Source organism: Nylanderia fulva, unplaced genomic scaffold (assembly GCF_048542155.1).
Source record: "Nylanderia fulva isolate GAGA-0341 unplaced genomic scaffold, ASM4854215v1 Scaffold2, whole genome shotgun sequence".
NCBI classification, from domain to species: Eukaryota; Metazoa; Arthropoda; class Insecta; order Hymenoptera; family Formicidae; genus Nylanderia; species Nylanderia fulva.
The window spans coordinates 4,809,745-4,830,761 of NW_028190263.1; the positions used below are offsets into that span (position 1 = coordinate 4,809,745).

A 21,017-nucleotide genomic window follows, 5' to 3' on the forward strand; every position below is an offset into this window, starting at 1 on the left:
CGGGCGCGCACGCCACGACGACGTCGACGTCGACGACGACGACGAAGCCCCGCGTGCATTCACCTACTCGTCGGTGCTCACCGCTTCGCGCCGTCATGCACACGCACCCACCGCACACACGGTCATTTCGCCCTCCCTGTCCCTCCCTCGCCCAGCCACCCTCGTACGGTATATACGTACTTGCCTGCTGCGCGCGTACGTGTACGCACGTAATTTACATCTGTTATTACGGGAGGAGGCCTCTGCCCGTTCCGCTCGCTTCCGCCACGTTCCGATGTTCCGACGTGCCGCCCTGCAGCGGAAGAATAAACGCGCCGATGCTCGCCCGCGTATACATTCGTGCGTTTCTCTTTCTCTCCTCCCTCCTCTCTCTCTCTCTCTCTCTCTCTCTCTCTTTGCGCTGCACTGCGCTGCGCTGTATTTTTCCCCAGCGACGCGGTGCAGTCGCTGAAGATTTGTTTTCTATTAACGTTAATGTCGATTCTTTTCGTACGCGGGCTAACCGTGATGGATTTATTTTTTATTTTTTCAGATGTATGAATTTGGGCTCTTGCAACGAATATCTATTTTTGATCGCTTATTAATAAACGAAGCTCTATCGTTTTCTTTTGTAGATTTTGAAATTGAAAAAACTCGCTTTCCTAATAATGATTTTACTATAAATTAGCTCTTTATTAAACGTGAAAGCTGTCGAAAATATCGATGGCATACAGATCTGGTAGTATTAGAGATATTGTGATGTATGTGTATTTTGTACAAACAGTAATAATTTTTATTCGGAAATGTGATTCTCCTACGGAAAAAAAAAAATATATATATATATATAGAGAGAGAGAGAGAGTTTTGCTTTTATAAGTTTATCAAGATTTTTATTTACGCGATTGTTTTATATGACAACCACAATTAAATTCTATATATTCCTTTAATTCACATAAAATTGTTAAAAGAATTTTCTCACGATATTATTTGATTGACCTCTCTCACAGCAATAGTGTTATATTAAGATTTACGTCTGGGAAGGCACGACGATTCAATTAAAATATTCACTCCTTCTTTTTTGCATTTCGATCTTTAACCCCGGGTGGGTCTCTTATCTCGATCTCAGTTTCAATCGCGTTATCATAGATTTACGCTTTCCGGTCCATACAGAATCCACTCGTAGATTGATGCGATGTGCGATGATGCAGCGGAGTGCAACACCGTCATGCCGCTGCTATGTTTGTTGGAGATCGAGCGCAGAGTCACGGGGTGTACATACGCGAGCAAATTCTCATGGAAATTTTCATATTCATGTATTCATTGTTTATTGGCGTGTGGTTGCGCGAGCGAGGTGGTCCGCGGGAATAGAAAGCAGATAGAGGCAGGTAGAGAAAGAGAGAGAGAGAGAGAGAGAGAGAGGAAAAAAGTTTGGGAGGAGGCGATGAACGATGGAGTTGCGTTACAGGAGGGGGTGGGTGAGGACAGAGGGGGTACGTAAGAACAACAAGGCTGGTAGACAAAGGTCGGCCGTGCAACAATGTTACGCCAGGCTCGTCGCCGACGTAACGACGTGCTCGGAAACTGCCGGCACGGTCGACCTGTAATTGCTCGATCGCTCGTAAAGACCGGAGCGAGCGATGCAGTTTACGATGCAGTTTACGCCGACGGGTCGCGTCGTTCGCGCCAGCCGTGTCGCCGCGCGCATTCCCACGCGTAAGTTGCAAAGTGCGAGCGAAAACGAGCCGCGGTAAGGAGAACGAATAAAACCGGATGGATCTTGCGCATCAAAAGTGCGTTCGAAAGATACGCACTCTTTTCCGCTCTTTTATATACTCAAACGAGACTAAATATATATATACATATATATATATTCTTGTTTATATATTTATATATAATAAAAAAATACATGCTATATATATCTCTGCTTTGTAAAGGTATATCTAAAAACGAAATAAAATATATAAATATTTAAAAAGAGAGAAAGTAATTTCTATCAATTGCAAATATATATGTAAAACGACAAAAAAGTATAGACGAGAAATATTGCGATGGCGACAATCCTGATGATACAGCGGTTCTCGATTAATCGTGTCTCGCGAGAACTTTGGTAGATTTCTTGGAAGAAAGCGGTGACGCGAGACAAATCGCGATTAATCCGATCGTCCGTATTTTACGAGCGCAGTTTCCCTGAAACTACCCGCAACTGCTAACTCACCCTCGAGGGCAGACGGCACATTTATTTTTCCACGGTAGTTGAGCTTTCACATCGTCTGCATCCCTACATGCCATCCCGCCGGCCATCCCGCGCATAAGTAATCCTCCACCCCGCATAGGTAATTTTCGTGACGACCTCGTAGTCGCCGTCCACGTTAATGCCCCTCGACTGAATAAACGCCTATGCGCGTCCATACATGAGGAACGATGCGGAAATATTTCGCGAATATATGTATTTATATAAAAATTGCAATAGGACGGAAACGGCATATATAATATTTACATATATATGGTATCGAATAAGGAGAATTCATGGTCGAGTTCGCCGATTCGATCGATCGATCGATAATTTTCATCGCGATCGCGTGGCATTCTATTCCTTTAACCGGACGAATGTCGCACGCAATCAGTCAATTCCGAGCGCGAGCCACAACCGAGCGAAGTTGAAGGGACGCCTTTGTGGTTCGGTGAGCCCGATCAAAAGGACAAAGGAAGAAAGCGAAGTCGAATGAATCTCGTGCGAACGAGCGAACCGGTAGATGCGATCGTACCGCGAAAACGAATTTACGGAATACGGGCGGGGGCTGAAGAGAGGGAACTTTATTCTAATTGAGCCAAGCCGCTCTTCTGGGTCGTGATCAAAACTCCGCCATCCCGAATTTGATCTGCTGAAAGCTTTTTGTAATTGGACGTAATGCCCTCGTTGCTTCGAGAATGCAGAGAGGGAAGGGATAGACGCGACGAAGGAGGAGAAAATCACGAAAGGTTGGAGGAAGTCGGTAGGGGTGGAAGGGACGAAACGATCGTCTAGAACCGGAGACTGTGTTGCGAATTCGATTGTCCCACACGGCATTTCCCTCCGCCACGTTTCCATCTTCCTCCCTCCGGATGGTCTCTGTTTCCACGCACCACCCTCGCGGCGATTCGCGGTCTCAGGATGCCCTTCCGAAGGGCGGCGAAACGTTGCGCCTAAACCTCACCAAATAGAGTCTCTCGTGCCTTCTCGCCGACAACGGGAGACGGGGGAGACGGCTTCAATTTTTCGCTCGTTGCACCTGCGGCTTTCGGGCTAACCCTTTCCTCGATCGAGAGAGAACCTGTTCGACAGCCGATCGGCCGTGGCGGTTTGGGGTGTGTTAAGGGTGACGTGCTCGTACGCACTCGGTACCGAGAAAAAAAAAAAAAAAAAATTCACCCTCCGGCTGAGGGTCGACCCCACCTCGTACGTGTTGGCATACGAAAGTAGTTAATCGTCTCGTATTTCTACTGTGCTTTTCCTCAAAATCTTGAGTCTCTGTATGCGAATTTATGAATTAGATATATTCGCGCGCGGGTTTTGCGTGGTTAATTACTACGGTATAATTAAATATTATAATGAATTATTTTATATAAATGACTTTAATCATTCCGTAAATTTATTCGTGTCTTTAAGACATGTTTTTCCAACCCGCGGATGCGTAACGATATTAATACGAATATTTCAATTATTTTTCTGAGAAAGATTAATGAGTTTGTACAAATGACATTTGAAATGTAATTTAAAAAATAAAAAAGTTGAAAAAAAAAAGAGGAATAATCTATAGCTTTCGATAAATGTATAATCTTAATCTGTAGATCGCGAAACTCGCTGACCGTGGTACTTTGTAATCCGACCGCAAACGAATTCTGCGCGATGTATCGAAAAATCGTCGCGTAGAAATATATCGCAGGTGGTCGCGTGATTTCTGCGGGACGTGAGATATTATTGGATTGGATATTGCCAACAGGTGATTCCGAAAATAACAATAATTTGATTTTCCGAAAATGTGGGTTATGAGGTCTTGCCGCGGCATTCGACAATGTGCTAATTAAGTATAATATATTTCAATCGTTTATTTCGCTCTAATGAATTCCGCGTTAAGTATTGTATTACATGTCGCGCTTGCGAGAATACCGAGGTGTATATAATTGCGCAAACTCGACGAACTCGCCATTAATTAAAAATCAAATCATCGCTTACGCGCTCTTAAATTATTTTGCCGTCGCTATTTCAATAACGCGCGGCCACTGCGAACGTTGCTGGCTGTTGAATTTCTAGATGTCATTGACATATCTATTAATGTGTAATTTTTTTAAAGAAAGGAAAGGGGGGAAGAGAGAGAGAGAAAATATTTACACACATACCAAACTCATACATTAAACATCGCGATATCGCGATATAGTTATTCGTAAAAATAATTCGAATTTGTTTGAAATGATTTCCGTTCACAAAATAAGAGCTCGGTAAATACATTTTTATATGCCGGATTTATTTTCTCGATTAATCGAGTTAAGCGGCGAGTAGAAGTTTCATTTCCGTCGAAAAAAATTTCGCGCTGGACCCGAGCGTTTCCGTGCTGCTCGGCAACGAAGCTCCTCGGTCTTCTTTATGCCGTACAACCGAGCCCCGACTGCCAGAGAGTTCGCAAATACGAATGTATTTTTAAACGAGCGTTAGTGTCTAATGTTCGTCCACATTTTGCTCTTAATACAGGGTCGTAGGAAGTACCGTGCGAATAAGAGCGCCCGAGAGAAATATGCGTGTACGTGTGCAAGGGCGTAAGGGGTACGAGAGGGAGGAGGGGTGGTTGAAGAAGGAGGAAGGGGAGAGAGCAAAAGGAAAAAGGATAGGCGAGAGAGGGTGGATGCTGGGTTCGGTGGCAGAAGTCCCCTTCGCGCTATCTCGGGTAGGGCTGTTTTTCGCGGCTCGCAAAATGGCCGCCGCCCCCACCAGGATCCTCCACTTGGTTAGAGGGTGTAGAGGGCTCGAATTTTCTCCATCCTGCTCTCTTTATACCATGTTCGTTCGTTCGTTCGTTCGTTCGTTAGCGCGCGCTGCCTCGCCATCCTCTTTCGTACCTCTCCCGCCACCGCTGTTAACCTACACCATCTCGTCCCTCTCTCTCTCTCTCTCTCTCTCTCTCTCTCTGATCGTCCGTTCCATCAAACCCCTCCAGCCGCGTCATCCATCCCTCCTCTTCGGCTGTTCACCCCTTCCTCCGTCCTTCTGACAGGCACCGCTGCTGGCGGGAAACGAAATTCAGCATCTCCTTCTCTCTCATCTCCCTCTTGTCTTTCTTTCCCGTTTTTTTTCTCCCCTAAAGTTGTCCCTCTCGCGCGCTTACTCTCTTCCACCCCCTCCTTTCTCTCTTTCTCTCCCACTCCCTAGACGTTTCTTTCCGCGACCACCACTACACGGTGTTCCAGTGAGGTCGCGTAGGAATATTGTTACGTAGAACGGGAATGAAATTTATAACTAATTACGGGAAAAGTTTAGATGACCATCGGGCCGTTCGGTGGCCGAAAAGGGGGTGGTCGCCGTCGGGTGGAGAAGCCGGAGTAAAGAGGACGAGGGCGACAAGGGAGGACGCGCGAGAAATCAGTGGTGAGAGAGAGAGGCAGTTGCTCCCGGTATAGAAACCAAATTACATTAATTAGGATATTAAGCTGGCGTTTTGCGAAAATAAAACACAGGGCGGCGCGGCTTAAGACGGGCGCCCGCGGTTTCGGATTTACATAAAATTCCGCCGCGCATGCACTGCTATTCGTAATTATTTTGCATACGGATAATGCTGTAACTACGTGCGCGCCATGTCGTTTGTTACCACATACAAGAAACGAATCGGGGGGAGGATATGTCGGGAATATAAATGTAATAGAACTAATGTAATAGAACTCTACGCGGCTCGTACAATGCGGCATTATTGCTCTACATATGAGACATTATATATGAAAAAAAAAAAAAATAATAATAATCAATTAAACATAATTCACGAATAATTCCGAATATTAAATTGTCATTAGAGTATTATAGGATAGATAATGTAGTATATTTTGGATTTGTAATCAACTTGAGTTGATTAAAGAACTTAGCATTTAAATTAAGAATTCTGAAATATCCGATACAAAATAAAATCGAGGGAAAATATGATTAAAAAGAGTTACACTTTTCTCTCTTTAATAGATTAATTATATTATTTTTATAGTTATATGTCCGCCCGCGCTCCGTGTCGTTATATTATATTTATCTTAAATTTTATTGGACAAACAACTAGTTGACTCTTTTTAACTTCTTTCATTACTGACGCAAGTACGTTATGTATAACGAATGCAATATTGGTATTCGAATTTGCTATAGAGCTTCCCCATCGATCTTTCGCAGGATGGTTATCGTGGCACAATGAAACGTGCATTAAGTGCGACTGTCTGCCGTTTGATGGGATTCTAGAGTATGTACTTTGTATTACTGTAAATGTCGCGAAATGTAATTGAAGAAAATCGCTGCTACGTGCTTCCATTGTTCCTTTTGCAATCAATTTTCAGCGGCCATTTCCGCATCTACTTTTTTTTAATTTATAAATACGAATATATATATATATATATATACATTCTTTTCCTGTCTCATATAGGTACGCGTGTATTTCATACATCGCATCTTGCTTAAATAATAATAAAATATTAATTTTTTTTAGCATAGATTGTTTCTCGTTCAATTTTAAGAACAAATTTAATTTTATAGTAATTTAATTTTCATGAAAAAAAAATCGTAATTTTAGCTTTTCGACAATAGCGTTTCATTGGCAACGATCTATCCGTTTCTGAGATAAAATATCCGGTGACATAGTCAATGTTTTTAGTATCAAATTTTTCTTTTGAAGCTCGAATTACGCAATGGATGAGCGTTAGCTCGTATTAAGACTGTCATACTGGAAAATTATTCAAGAACATTACGCTTCTCTGCGAAGCTGTTAAGCGATCAGCAAATTGCAGGCGATGAAATTCGATCGGGCATTTTCAATATTGTTAATATTGCACTCTCTCTCTCTCTCTCTCTCTCTCTCTTTCGTTACTTAATTAATTATCGAAACAAATCGGATTTATGAGTGTAAGTTGAGATTTAATGCAAATAAATGCGCGCAAAATCAGTTATGATTTTCAGTTACAAACACCAATCATTGATACATCACATTTGCTTTTAAATATCTGTACATCGATTGTTTTTCGATTATTCCTCATTTATATCGCGCACAACCCTTTAATGTCAATTATATCGAAATGATATTTATTCTGAGATTGTTGCTGGAAGGCTCGTCGAGTTTCTCGACGAATCCGCGGTGATGATTTCGCCTTCGACGACTATCCACTGTGCGAAATTGCGGGAACAGCAGTCGCGCTCGACTAGAAACGCTGCCTAACGAGATTCACGAATGCAATTTAGTACGGCTAAGTGCGGCCTGCTACGAATTACGAATGTGCGCGGAACAGTTCTCGACATACGAACGATCGTTCGCGCGAGAATGGAGAGTAACTTAATCAAGAGCGAGCTGTGCAGCATTGGACTAGGATGATTCGCAATGGGAGAAGGCGGATATACGAGTGCGTATAATACGGAAAATTATTTCAATCCGCGCGCATTTTAGTTGTCGTAGATCGCGCATTTTCGAGCTACGTAATTTCTCCGAGAAGAGTCTCGGTGAGAAGTTCCTCAGAGAGAGAGAGGAGAGAGAGAGTGAGTGTCTGTGAGATTTTTTTCGATATCGAAAAATCGAATTTGTCTCAGTTTCCGCGCGAAATATTACGATTTTCATTGTAGAAGCACTTCGTGAGAATTGCACTGGAGAATTTTAATTGGCAGATATAACGCGTTTCATACGAAAATGTACGTAGTACGGCATTTCTCTCATTTACGACGATGACGCGAAATGGAATTTATGCGAATGTTTTAATCGTATTGCTGTATTTGGGCGTGGTGGAGGAAGAATATTAGCTAATATTTTTTTCGCGCATATATATATATATATATATATATATATATATTTGTAGCGACACCTGTTGTAATATTTCTCGCGGATAAAGTATACATGTATCGACGTTCCGCTGAATAAATAAGAAAACACATCAAGATTCAATTCACTATTTTTAAAATTGATGTAGCTTACTGATGCGGTTTTCTTTTTAATTTTCTTTGATATTTTTGCTCACATAAACCGTGTTACAAAGAAACTATATTTTTTTAGTGTCTTGTACGTGTTAAAAATTTGTTTGCGCTTTAAAATGTTTTTCTTATTTTTTTACTTTTATTTATATATTTATTGCTACTTTCATGTCATGTACCATGTTACACTGCAGCAAACCTCTGCTATGCAAGCTAGTGGATTTGTATCACATGGCATAGCTGTTCGGTGCGGTCGAACCTGCGTCGTGGAAATTTCGGTGGATTTCCGTCAAACCGATCGTTCTCTCCTCTATAACGCGATTTCCCATGACGCATCGCATCGTGCCAATAAACATGTACAAACCGATACTTTCGGTGAAATCTCTATGATTTTTCCTCCAGGGACGATAACGATGCGGTTAGCTCGATCGAATGATGCTACCAATATAAACATGGCACAGCGATTTAACATCGGAAGATAGACGTAGTTGACATTAATCTGAGATGACATTAATGATACGCGCATCGCCATGACAGGTCGTTGAAACGCATTTGCAACTGTTTAGTCAAAAATTAAAAGAATTAGGGGGCGTTTCACAGATCATATTAAATTAAGCCAGTTAGTTTGATCAATTTATCTTTTTCGATGCTTAATAGCAGGCATAAGTCAAGAGTCTGTATGCTTTCTGAAGAGAATGAATCGATCTCTGTAGATCTCTTTTTGCTATATTCAGCTTCTCCGCGAACGCATTGCACGTGCCAATAAATCTATGGGAAGCGATACCTACTGGAACAACCTATAAATTTCCCTGCATCCATCCGATGAGAGAGAGAGAATGCAACAAGAGCTGTCAGTTGTGCGATACTTTTTTTAAGGTGATAATTACTAGTAGAACTATAATTGAAAAATGTTTTTCGGGATCGGTTTCTTAAGAAAAAATGAGCTTACTGCTGGCAAATTTTATTTACGATTACTTAAATTGAAACGGAGAATAGTAATTAAGCACTAATAACGGAGAAAGGGAAGATTTCTCAAGTTTTTGTTTGGTACAAAAATCTTCGCGATTCACTTTCCTGTCTTGGAAATGCGCAACGATCGATTTGGAAAGTAGCTAAATTATAATATCTCACTTAAATACCTGTCTCGGTATTTATTATACGCGAGTAGGTCAACGCTTGTGGTGGGCGCGACGGCCAATCTGTCAGACGTCAGTTGGCCTTTCAACCATGAAAGGTTCGATCGTTTCCCGCCAAATTGATCGGTCGGTATACTATAACGTGTTACCTCGTGACGCATCGCGTGCGCCAACAAATGCGGGCGATACCTTCTGGAACACCCTGTAAATTTCTCCGATCCAGCCGCGCGCAAAGGGTAGGTATACGGGAAGAAGGGGTATCGATAGTTATTTTTTTTTGCATTCCCCTCTCGCGCCGTTTTGTCCCCACCGTCGCGAGCAATTCGGGATCCTGACCTCCACCCTCCGAAATTTTTTTCTCCTTCTGAAAAATGAGCCTCCACCCCCGTCCACTTTTTTCCACGTCCGTCTCTCCGCTCGCTTCTCTTCCCACTCGCACGTCGAATGCCGGCTCTCTCGCACGTTCGCCTTTCCCCTCGGGAGAAGACCGATGGTATCTCCCTTCCTCGGCTAATTTTTATTTTCCCGCAAGCGGCGTTTTAAAAATTACCCTTCGTCCGTGGCCCCCCAGATCCCCGACGGATCTCAGTGGTGGTGGATCGTGGACTTGTGGTGGGGGTACGTCGTTACCCGGGTGATTCCCCCTACCGGGAATATATTCGTCTAAAAAAAGCGCAGAAGGGGAAAGAGTGTCGGGGTACAAGGGAGAAAAATGCGAACGAACGAGAGACGAAGATCGCGGGTGAGCAAGGGTCCTTCCATTCTCTCTCTCTCTCTCTCTCTTCCTCCCCCATTACGTTTTTCCTTCCGTCGTAGTCTCTACTAGCAAAAGAACGTGATGTATTGCTCCTCTCGCTCATTCCCCGACGTCGTGTTTGGATTCGTTTTTCCCGCCAAATTCCCTGCCTACAAGCTGCTGCCACCTCTCTATGTTTAGTATCTCTTTTCCTTCTTTTTCATTCCACCCCCTTTCGCGAACATCGTTTTCTCCTTTTCTCCCTTAATCCCTTTCTTTTTCCTCCCCCTCGCCCGCGTTTCTCTCTCCACCGGCAAACGATTCACGGTCGTATGGTTTTCTTAGCTTGATTAATTATCGCGAGGGGAATGTTGCGATCTGAAAGCATCTTCTTTTTTTCTCCCATTTTCAGTGGCGCGTTCCTCGCTTTTCGCGACCGCCGAATCGCGTCGCGATGATACTAAAAACGGCATAGCTAATTGTAAAGAAGCGCTCTCTCGGCGCGCGCGCGCGCGAGATTTCATGAATGAGACGAGGCCGTCTTTGGTGGCCGTGCGCGACGAATAAATTGAGCTTTTAATTACGCCGTAAGCTGTAAGCGTCCTACGGTAAAGGCGGTGCGATGTGTACGCGCGTCTGCTCGCCCGCCCGGACTCGCATTTCGGCTTCCTTTGACGATGAGGGCGACCGGTGACACTCCTCGGTGAAATTGCAAAAGCGGAAACGGCAGCGTCACGGACGTTTGCGTGATGCAAGAATTTTCATCACCAAAGTTCCTTTGCCTTTCAGAGCGTGCACTCTTTTATACTCGGACATATGCACGCTCTGCGTAAACTGCTTTATGTTTAAAATTTCCTTGGCGTCGGTAATTGGAATATCAGTCATGTATAAATATACAGTGGCGCGGACGGCGAAAAAAATAATATTTTAACGTTCTCAAAATAAGTTTGCCGGATATATTTGTTGGAAATCCGAAAATTCATTAAAACGAGAGATACAAATGTACTAGTTACAGATAATGAATAAAGTTATTTTACGCGGTGAACGTATGCGACACGTGTACGATCTACGCAAAGTAACATTACTTGCGTCCCCTGAATAGCGCTTTTAGTTTTACCATTTTTGTTTTACACACAAGTATTATAATCAATTTATAAATGTCGCACATGCAGCAGTTTGCATAACTATTCAATATTGATCATTCCCAATTATAATTGTGTATTCAAATCCATACTGTTGGATTTGAATCGTGACACGATCTCGCGCAGAAAAGAAACACTCGCGGATCTTTCACATCCTGACGAACGCCTTCGGACGTTCTCATCCGGAACGGCGCAGACAGATTAATGGGAAAAAAGAGTTTTTCGGCTGTTTCCGAAGGCAGGTCGCGCGCTCTCCCGAGCGAATAATTCGGAGGATGAGATAATTAAAATGGGTCCGCGGAAAACCTGTCAGCCGTGGCGGACAGATAGGTCCGCGAAAGCGTGCGCTCGCGCTCGCACGCCCGCATCTCTAGAACGAAATTATTCTATGAATGCTGATCGCCTCGCGTAACGCGCATTATGCAAAGCGCGCCGGCTGAAAGTGACAATTTTTACGTTTTCCGAGTGGCCCGCCGACTCGTCGGTCCGTCCGTTCGTTCGCGACAAAACGTGGAATTTCCATTAGGCGACAAGGAGCCTTTCGCAACCAGCGCCGTTTTTTTTCCCACGCCGCGCGCCATCCTTCCGACCATCCATACCTTCAAAGATATCACCAGGCGCTATAGATTCAATAATCTATAGGTACCACCCTTTTTGTTTTTTGCGTGCTCTCTCTATTGTCTATATGACGGAGATAAATTAAAAAATTAGAATTTATTTTGGTAATCGTTTTAATGCGATTGGAATAAATTTTAGTACCAAAAATAGATGAAAAAGTTTAATTTTTAGATATTAATAATTCAAGTGAAGCATATTTTTGACTCGATCATAGTACGAAGTTTAGATACTTTATACTGAAAATTTAAAATAAATTGGTTCTTAATTTTTTCTTTAGAGAAAGATCATTAAATACAACTAGCAATTTTCTATTACAAACGATAAAACGCGTCGCTAAGGAAGGAATAACGAGGGAGGAGGAACGGCGCGATTATCCGTTCTCTAAAATTTCAACTTGCACGCAAAGTCGGTCCGAAATTAACGACCCTTTGTCCTCTCGAAATTTCCCAAGGCTCGTTGTCTCAGCAAGATCAGAATTCCACGAGGGTTCAGGGATGCGCGCAGAAGTGACGGTGCCCTCGCCACTCCATCGGGAGAATATTTTCGGCGGAGGTTCGGGAAAGGGCGGCTTTTCCACGACGGTGCGGAGGGTAGTTTAGTTTTCACGGCGGCGCGAGAGGTACGCAAGGGTTTAGCGGCGGGGATCCAGAAGGTGCCCCACCCCAGGATAACGGTCCAATCCGAACTCACCGCACTTTTTACCCACCTTTCCACCATCACCGTCGACGGCGCTACTGCGCCGCCACCCTCGCGACCAGCGCACTTCGACGTATGTATTTTTCCCCTCTGAGGTCGCACCAGAGTGGCTTTCCGCTACCGAACCCCCCCGTCACCCTCCCCCTTCCCCGCCGCCCTGTTGTCCCCTCGCACGCCGGCTTGTCGTTTCGCTATCGTAGGGGTGGGAAAGGGGTTCGTAGAAGGGGTTTCTCGGTGCAGGGGTGTGCGCAGTACGCAACTTTTACACGGGCGATGGCGCCGTGTGCCGAGGATCAATTTCGGAACAACATCCCTTAGACTTTCAAGGCTTCCGAATCGATTCAAATTCTGCCTCGCGCCGCCACCCTCGTCATAACTTTACCCCGTTTCTTGCCCGCGACGTCCTCGTTCCGGCCTGTCCTGCACGAAATATTCGACCGTGCCGACGTTGCTTTTTTTTTTTTTTTTTTTTTTTTTTTGCATTTCTTGCTCCGACATTGTCTCTCTATTGGGGTTAACCTCCGGTACGTCGACGGAAATCAATGATAGGTTCATACGGTCACGCGTATCATATACGTTACCGTCGCTGTTCGGTTTTTCTCCATTTTTTCCAAGATGCAAACTATCTTTTGTCCTCTATAGATAAGATTAATTCAGAATTTTATTTCGCGATACGACAAATTGTTTTTTTATTTTTCTTTCCATTAAATTTCATCGTCTTAAAGTGTAACAATGATATTGGAGAAAAAGATATATCTGGAACTATGCGATCGCACTCGATACATTTCAATTATACGAAATATAAAAAAAATTTTAAATTTAATTGTGTTTAAAATTATTCTATTTTTATGTATATAGCCATCTTATTTAAAATCTCGTTTAAAATTTATTCGTCTCTAAATATTTTTACCGTCCCTGCATTCTTTATTTGCTACATTTACTGGAAATCTCTTTCCAGCTTATCTCGTTATTTCTGATCCTTGTTAGTTGGAAAGCTTCATGTCAGAAGGACATGGCTTTTAAGGCTTTCTTTTTTGGCGCTTGCGAAGAAACTCGCCACATTTTTCTTGTCGTCCTTGATCCTACAATCCACCCTTTTTCCTACGTGCCTTCGCCAGGGGTAACCTCTTCCACGTGGACGAAAATCAATGATGGTGTCACGCGGTTAGGGTTATCACGCCCTTTTTTTGGCAACCTCTTTACGGGGAGTATCAAAAATATAGCAAAAGTTTTAATATAAAAGTTGACAGAATGCCTCAGAATAATTATCATTTTATCGGAAAATTATTCTCATATATTTATTTAATTGTAAAAATGTTGCTTATTCGTTTAAGACGCGACGGAAAAGATTATCAGATATAATTTTGATGGGAAATATATGTGTCTTGAGACGGTAATCACTAGGGTATTCGCGTGCAAGAGAAATATCGAATAAATTAATTATTCCGATAGAATTTACGTGTAATCGACTTGTATATAGATGAGATTGAATTCTGGCGCTTAATTTTTATTAGGTTTTAAGAATAATACATTTTTCATCGATAATGGGATGTTAATCAAGCTGTTAATCAAGCGATCTTTTGTTTTAAAGGTTTAATTGCAAAAAGTAGTTCATATTAATTGCCTCATTATACAATTGAGGAGAATATATACTTAAATAATTTACTTAAATATTTCCAGGCTGATGGCAATGCGATAAAGTGCTCAAGATATGAAAACATATGCGATATAATAACGGGCGTGCATTTATATATATATATATATATATTGTAATACATTTCTATTAACGTCTTGAATATATACATATGCGAACGAGGTATTAACAATTTTAACTTGTGATTTTAAAATTATAAAGTTATTTAATTATAACGTAATGTTGGTTAACAATTAAATATTTTGCAGTGGCATGAATACTATCCTGCGGATGCAACTCTAATGCATATTTGAAATAATAGTACGTTCTCGAAATATATAAAAGAAGACTATCGCTTTTTCAACGATAGTTTTTATTTTACGATTTCACGCAGTAGTTTGTAAACGCATGATTATCTTCCCCGCGTTAAAATTTGTTTGCTTCTTCAAAAAACACACACACACATATATATATATATATATATATATTTTTTTTTTCTCGATTCTTCCGTGAAACGCAAGGCGTAAGAACCAACACGCGTAGGATAAGTATACCCTGTATCTCCATTTACATCGGTTCCTTGATACCGCCAGCGGCTGGCATTAGCGGCAGCGTCGGCGGCACCCTTTTTCCACCCCATCCTCCCCGACCCTCTTACGGTTTCTCTTCTCTCTACACACACGCCTACCTGCCTCTTCCTCTATCGCGGCGCTCTCTGCGTGCTCTCGCGAAAATCCTCGCGATAAATTATGCCGTGCGGGAGGGAAATAAATGACCCACCCTCGGCGGGGGCCCTTCACCCCCCACAGTCGGTCGTCCCGAACTTCAATCCCCAGCGTGCACGGGGCCCCCGCCCCCGCCGTCCTCCTCGGCCGTCACTGCCGCCGCCATCCTCTTCCACCTCCGCCTTCCTGTTCCTCTACCTATGTCCACCGCGTAACGCTCTCGCCGGCCTTCCCTCCCCCCTCGGTCGTTCCGCCATCCCTCCGCCGCCTCCTGCTTCCTGGACCAACGACCAGGCGACGGTGCTACGAGGAAAGCCGGCTTTAAAATTATAATGGCACGCGCAATTTTGATAACCGTCGCCCGAACCACTACCATCTCTGGCCGGCACTACTACTACTACCACCACCACTAGGAGCCTGCAATGCCACCGACTACAAACGTTATACGCTTTTCCTCCGTTTGATATCTCACTGCACGTATCGCGAGGTCTTTGTACGGATCCGCCATAGAAGATGTAAGGAGCGGATTATGCGAAGATATAGCCGCGCTGAAAAGCATTTAAGTTGACATCCGGCTATGTGTGTGTACTTTGTACGATGGGAAAAAAGGAGGCTTATATCTTCCACTTGTTCTTGAATAATAAGTTGATATCACCGAGTACGACGCGAGTGCTTTGAAAAATTAACGCCTTGCTACTTGTGTGTTTTTAGAGAGACGAGAGACGTTTTAGAGAGACTTAATACCGAATTAAGATGGAATCGTACGAATATTTAGAAACCACGCAGCGGTGCTAATATTGTATCGTATACATGAAACTTTGAAAATTTTACGGATTTAAAAATCAATCTTCGTTGATACGCTCGAAAGCGAGCGACCGTAAAGTTCAATTGGTCAAGTTTAAAGTGCGTTAGGAATTTTTTTGCGCCAAGCTCCTCGTTTCCTTCCAGAAATAGCGCGGCCGTTAAAGCGATATTGCATTCGCGAGATATATTAACGCGGTGCGCTATAAAGTTCTCTTACCCCGACTCCGTGACCCGCACCACCCTTCTTCTTCCCCCTTCCGACCCATCGCGGTTCCGCAGCTCCGGTGCACCAGCGGGGGCAAACAATGGCGCGACGTCGAGCACGAGAATGGCTCCGCTTTTGTAGCCGGAAATTGTTTAAGCTTTTGTTATTTTGCGGCTTCTAAATCTCAGACGTCAGCCGACATCGAGGCAACTCCTAGGGGGTGGTGATACCTTCCTTTCGCGACTTACCGCACTTATCCCTCGAGTCTAAGAGAGCGCTAAGCTTCTTTCCAATATTGTATTAGCGAGGGAAGCGGGCAAAGGAAGAAATATTTTTCGCGTCACGGTAAATCGAGTAACTTATTTTTTATTAATTTCTAATTAAACGTATGTATAAAATTATATTGTACGTACGTGAAAATATGAAGTAACGATCAATCGTTCCTCTAGAATAATGTTTCGCGCTAACGTCTATTGTATTTTTGTGATATATGTAAATTATTTGATATTACATTCTCGATTAATTTGAATAAAAAAAAAAAAAAAAAAAAAATATATACATATAAATGTCAATGTACTATCAAATTGAATGCAAGGCAAAACTATTTCGCACGAAATGATTTTAATTTAAGAGATGATTAATTCTCCGACGGTGATTTCATGTTTTAGAATTAATATTTAAAAATTTAATCGAAAAGTAAAATTGCCTTAATCACGCGTTGCCTTTACTTTGCCTTGTTGTTGATTATGGAAACGGAAATAATAATCGACAGTGACGGATTTATGATACGCGGCGATTCTGTATACGCTCTCGGTCCTGTTTCAAGAGCCCAATCATTTATCTAAATAAACTGTGAAAAGATCGAAATAGAAGGGAGGGGGAGAATATAATTAATTAAGTAAATAGCGAGCTTCCTGTAACCAATTATTTTTTGTTTCTTGATTTCGCGAATCGTCGCATCTCTTTTTATCGCGAACAATTCTCTACGTACTACCGCACGTAATTATACATTGCATGATAATAATTTTGTGGAAATGTATTCTCTCGTGCCTATTTTTGTTGGACGTCTACCGCCATTTTTGCCTTGTACATATATTCTCTTTATGTGCAACGTAAATGAATACCGTTTCGTGCTCGCACAGGCGCTCGCGCGCGCGCGCGAGAAATAATATTGTTTAACGCACCGCTCGCGCGGAAGAGGAGACGGACGTACGACTGCGTAATTACAATTTGCTAAAAATACATTCTTCGTGTCCAAAATCAAAGACGGCTCATTGGAGCGTATACGCGACCGTGTCGCGAAACAGAGAGTCGGCGGCGAGATTTTTTGGTCGTCGAACTCGCCGCGAGTTCTCCGAAGCTATAGAGCTAGACTAAAGTTTTAACCGCTAAAACGCAGGCGTTACGCAGGAGTCCTCCCCTTTTTAAGACGAGAAATAATTAAACTCGGAGTACACACGTAGAACGTCATCGGATCGCGTCGGAGACGCCAACTCCCATAGTCTCTATACCTATTTTCATTAGCGACGAGGGAACTGTTTAACGTTCTACGGTAGATATTTATAAAGCGAGCGTCGTCGCCTCTTCGTCGACCCTTCGTATCAGGCGGTAGCGCGCGGACTTTTGGGGTGGTCGGTGCCCACCTATCGACCCTCTCAGCTCTCCCTCTCGCTCTTTCCGCCGGCGCTTCTCTCTTTCGGGGCTCCCCCCTCTCCTCGCGCGCGTTCCCCTCTGTTCTCCGCTGTACCACCGCTTTTTCTCTCCCTCGACCCCTCTCATTTTCCACTCCTCGTCCTCTCTCCTCGTGGCAAGCGACCGATCTTCGTCCGCAGACACGAGAAAAAAGTGCGCGACCAGCGACGGAGCGAGATGGCTAGAGAAAGGGGTGAGAGAGAGAGAGAGAGAGAGCCGGCGAAAAACGGAAGGAGAAAGAGATCCCTGCGCTCGTGTTTGCGCGCGCGAGCGCGTGCACACACACACATCCTAATTTTAGCCGGCATTCGGCGCAGCTGTGCCACCCACATGTATCGTGCGGGCTCGAAACTCCGAAATTTCGTGCAAATAGCACGGGAAGGAAGCCGTCCCTGATTAAACCGGTTATTTCCTAGGGAAAAAAAAAGAAGAGGCGCGGGGAGGTTTACGGGAAATCGGGTTATTAGTCACCGGCACGTCGGCGAAAGGAATCGCGCACGCGAAAGGGAGATAGAACGCGCATCGTGCGATTTTAATAAATTCGTTAATTAGAGTCACACGCGGGGATCGCGCGACCGATTCGCCCCTTATATCTTCCCTTTCGATCGCGCGCGCGGCTGTCTCGAACATACGACGACACGTCGGAGTAGTTTCTTTTTTATTAATTCGCTTTTATTTATATCACGCGCTGAGATTATTAATTGGCAGCGCGAGGCAACTCTAAGCTCGCAACTTTCACGCGCGTTTAACGTGCCGCCGAAGCAATTTTGGCCGGTGGTTTCTATTCGGACACTTTATGAGGCCAACACGCTTCACGGTGCAGTTTCATCATGTACCACGACGTTTATTGCGTGGAATTTCAAATTGGCATAAAATGCACGCGATATTACAGTAATATTGGCATTCTTGATGATGGCGTAACAAAAGAATAGCTTTCCATTCGTCGCCACCGACGCTGCGAAATAAAATTAATTATTAATGTAGCGTAGAAGAGCGTAGCGAGTTTTTTTCCTCCTATTAATCGCCGCGATATATTGTTTATCGAGTCAAGTTTATTAAGAGTTGGTAAATGTGCAAATTGTTTCGCTTGAATTAATTGGAGAAATGATTGATCTATAAACTAATATTTTACTATCTCTTTAAAACGCCACGCACATTTATATCTTTTTGAAAAAAAAAATTATATCTCACTGTTGAAATCAACTAGGCGGAACTCTCCATCTTAACAGCGGCATAAGTAATCATGCATTATTTGCACATTATATTTGCACGCTTCTTTATATTCTCGGCAAGCGAAGCCGTTCTATATGAGAAGCTATTGTTAAACATGAATCGACGAAAATGCGGAGTACATTTCTGCGAGTTAATTTTCCGCATACCGCCTGTATCCTGATGAATTTTCCAAAGAGAATCATAGCGAACTTCCGGGCACGATGCTATGCAAGTGCGTATTCATTACGCAAAAATTACAACGACGCCGTCGGGAATAACAGCTCTTTTCCCCTGTGCGCGAGTCTGCAAATACTAATTCATTACAATGCTGGCTAAAGATAGAAAATCGCGTGGATATTGTATGACTGGGAAGTCGGTTTCCTAGCTGTGATTAAGATTATTTCTGTGCGAAACCTATGTTCCGCTGATATATGCGCATGCTTTGCGATCACAATAAGCGCGATCGAATAAATTATTTCTTTCGTTGCGACAAATAGCGGTTTGTTATCAACAGAAGTAACTTGTACAAACTATTTTTAATTCATGCACGTTCAGATTTATAACGCGGCTATTCTTTTCGCTATTCTTGTTTTGGATTACTTGGGATAAAAATAAACAGGTTTGACAAGCGTGATCTACGAAAATGACCAGAGTAGTCTTGTCAAGCGATCGAGAGCTGTCATTTATGTAATCGATTTTGTCGAAAAAAGAAATTTTGGAATTTTTCCATTTCGCGATGTAATTCTTTTATAAGTAGTACACTTTGAGGTAAATACTCTCCGTATTAAATAAGGGAAAAAGGGGAAGAGATCGATCATTATGAAACGTATTTTGATTGTTTATACTTGAAATTCTAAACTTTTTCATTTTAACTCGTGTTAAAAGATGTACGAAAATTAGCGTTGCGAATGAAGAGAAAGCGAGAGAGGCAGAACTGCTCTCTTACGAAATTTTTTATTCACTTTGAAGATACTCGCTCCAGGCGGAAATACACGCGTAGTTGTGTATTAAAATATGTGCTGTCGGATGAGTATGATTAATGCGCTTCTAATATTAGGAAGAGGACACAAAGATGTCTCGCGCATCTATAATCGCTGGTATTAGGACACGCACATATTTCGGATCGGATGTCACTCGTCTCCGTTGTCTTCTAGCGGGGCCTGGCAATTAGCCTCGCGATCGCCGGTCGTCACATGGAGGGATTCTCACGTGGCAGTCGGTCAGGGCCGTGGAGCACGCGTGATCCGTCGACAAAAGGGGGAAATACCGCGATGGAAAACGAAAGAGCGATATCTGTCGGACGATCGGTGACGGGGTGTAGCGCGAGGAAAAGCGCGGACATCGATGGCGAGGGAGGGCCGGGTCGATGATACAGAGGGGTGAGAGAGTGCAGTTTACCTATAACCCATAAATCGACCCCACTTTTCTATTAAGAGACGCACGATTGACTTGCGTCGGTCGGCTTCCTTCTCCCTCTCGCCTACCGCGATATCGCCGATGCGTTCTTCTTTTTACTCTTCCCACCCTTCTCCCTTCCCCTAATCAACCTGCTTGGCAACTCCTCGCACCCCCGTTGTCTCGTACCGTCCATCCCCACCTGCCGCGGTGCATCCTGCGCAAACCTCGTTCAATCCCCTACCAACCTGTTCGTCGTCGAGTTTTTTTTCCGTGCGCGAGGAGAAGCTCGGTAACATGGCCAGCGCCGTATCGACGAAGGGGTTGGGGTAGGGGGTCAAAGAATCGCGATTCTTCTTCTCTTCGTTGCACCGCGCCGCCGATTCCCGACGTTCACCGTCGATCGCGCGTTTCTTCATTCGGCCGACCGCGATTACATCGGCGGAATAAATGGACCGGATAGAAGGGGTTAGGGCAGAGATTTACGCGTAATTTCGATGATGGCATTAAATTCTTTTAATCTCTCCAATTTACGTTTCACGCTGACGTAATCGAAGAGCTTGAGGCAATAACAAGATATAAGCATTTTACGGTGAAATTATTTTATAAAAATTAATCAAATTTTGAATTTGCAATCGTATGCCTAACTTTTCCTCAAGTTTCGGAAATTCGGTTTTCTATTTTTCGGCGCGATTATCAAACTTCTTGACATTTATAATCTCGGGACATTTCGAAAGCCGGTACAATGGATACGTCGCTCGTCCATGGACGGACAACGGGGAATCGAAATGGAAATCCAGATGTAATTACCAATCCGCGATATAATCATTGCGAGGCTTCACGTATTAGCCCTTTAAATTTCGTCAAATCGCACCGA

The 21,017-nt window shown here is 43.4% G+C and overlaps 1 protein-coding gene across 2 annotated transcripts in view; it reads left to right on the plus strand.

The window, feature by feature from the left end:
- Positions 1-21,017, plus strand: part of LOC114942940 (pancreatic lipase-related protein 2-like) — a 192,246-nt gene that overhangs the window by 121,374 nt on the left and 49,855 nt on the right. The gene's annotated exons all lie outside the window — the stretch shown is intronic.